Source organism: Elephantulus edwardii, unplaced genomic scaffold (assembly GCF_000299155.1).
Source record: "Elephantulus edwardii isolate Elephantulus edwardi_28Jun2011 unplaced genomic scaffold, EleEdw1.0 scaffold00017, whole genome shotgun sequence".
Taxonomy (NCBI): Eukaryota; Metazoa; Chordata; class Mammalia; order Macroscelidea; family Macroscelididae; genus Elephantulus; species Elephantulus edwardii.
Window position 1 is genome coordinate 27,749,530 of NW_006399767.1, and position 2,054 is coordinate 27,751,583.

A 2,054-nucleotide genomic window follows, 5' to 3' on the forward strand; every position below is an offset into this window, starting at 1 on the left:
CCTCATAACAACAAAAACAGCAATTGTTTAAAGTCTCAGTACACTTGAAAGCCGTTATTCCCATTCTGCCTGCCTGAGATAGGTTTGTCCTTTCTTGTTCATACCCTCAATTTTGCCTTATCATTGTTGTTTTATGTTGCCAGGCTTGTTTGCTCACATGTTTGCTCTTTGATTTGCTCACTGTTCCTTCACATTCAGCTCAGACTCTCCTGAGGTAATTTTCCATTTTCCTGAAGTAAATTTTTTTTTCTGTCCGTTCCTGTAGTGTGAGTCTGGGAGTGGTGAGCAGTTTTAGTTTGAATTTTATAACATTTAAAAAAAATAGAGGGAAAAGGCGCAGGGTTTGAAACATGGTGGATGACATTGACCTGCCACAAACCCCAAACACAGTAAAGGAGCCTCTAGATCTCATCGGGCTCAGGCTGGATGAACAAATTTATGTGAAGATGTGGAACAACCAAGAGCACCGAGGAAGATTACAAGCTTACGATCAACATTTAAATATGGTATTGGGAGATGTGGAAGAAATGGTGACTGCTATAGAAATTGATGACGAAACATATGAAGAGATATATAAATCAACGACGTGGAATATTCCAATGCTCTTTGTTCCAGGAGATGGTGGTGTTCTAGTTGCCCCTCCACTGAGAGTTGACTGAAATCAAGAATTTGTCCAATGGGGAAGAGGCTTTGTACAGTAATGTTTCTCTTTTTTTTGTGTGCATGTTTACATAAATTTATTGTATTCATTAAACAGTTTAAGAAAAACTCAGGCTCACTACCGTTGAGTTCATCTGACTCATTATGACCCTCCCCTACGGGTTTCCAAGATTGTAAACTGGAACAGGAAGAGCCTGCCGTCTCTATCCTGTGGAGCCACTGGAGGTTTCAAACCTTTGACCTTTGAGTTAGCAGCACAACACTCGACGGACTACACCACCTGGGCTGTTTAACAAAGTGTTTCCTATTTCAAAGCGAGCCGGGAGGGCAGAGCAGAGGCAATAACTGAAAGATGATAGTCTCTGAGCAGCCAAACAGACTCCATTTTATGAAGTACTCAGTTTGAGTAGCAAAACACCTCAGTAGAAATTTTTTTGCTCAGTCTTTAAGTTTAGTAATCTCTTTAAAGTGGAATATATTCAAAAGAGAAATCTGCATAAATTTTGATACTCAGATGTGACCAATAGGTCTTCCAGTCCTGGAGTTCATTTGCAGATACTTACATGTTCTTAGGTTAAATGGCATTTCATTTTTCTCCAACCCTTCAAATAAATGCCATCACAATATTAACAGATCTTTTTCAAATAATTTCAGGTTTTTTTCTTTAAATGAAATATGATTTTTAAAATTTTCTTTAAAAAAACAATGCCCATATAGAAAAATATGTAAGACACAAATGGACAGAGTAATTATGAGTACTATAAGTCCCACTTCTCCATGTCCTTTTTTGATCATGCATCAGTAACCATTCTGTCTTTTCTTTTAGTAATGTCCTTGCTTTTTTTGTTGTTGTTGATGTTGCTTAGATGTCATCTGTGTATGCATCTGGGCTTCTAGGTAGTGCAGACAGTTAGCTGAAAGGCTGAAGGTTTGTGTTGCTCTGGAAGTGTCACGGAACAAAGAGTCTGGTGATCTCCCTCCAAAACTCCACTGTTAAAAACCTCGAGGAACAAAACCTACCAAATGGGGAAATGACTACCTCTTCAACAAATGGTGCTGGAAAAACTGCACTGCTACCTTCAGAAAGTTGAAGCAGGTCCACATCTCACACCATACACAAAAATCAACTCAAGGTGGATCAGAGACCTGGGAGTAAAGCCCTTACCCATAAAGTTCATCAGAGACAAACTGGGGTTAAGCTCTGATGGCCTAGTCTATGGTATAAAGAGGCTGATAAATACAGCCAGAAATGCACAATCTGGGGAGAATAAAATTGATTCCTGAGACCGGCTAAAGATTAAATCCTTATTTGCATAAAAAACTTTTCCAATAGGGAGAAAAGAAAATCTACTGACTGGGAAAAGATGTTTGGCAATACCATCTTAAACAAGGGT

General features: G+C 38.9%; 1 pseudogene; it reads left to right on the forward strand.

The window, feature by feature from the left end:
* The first annotated feature begins 350 nt into the window (after positions 1–350).
* LOC102861945 lies at positions 351–659 on the forward strand (annotated as a pseudogene).
* The last annotated feature ends 1,395 nt before the right edge of the window (positions 660–2,054 follow it).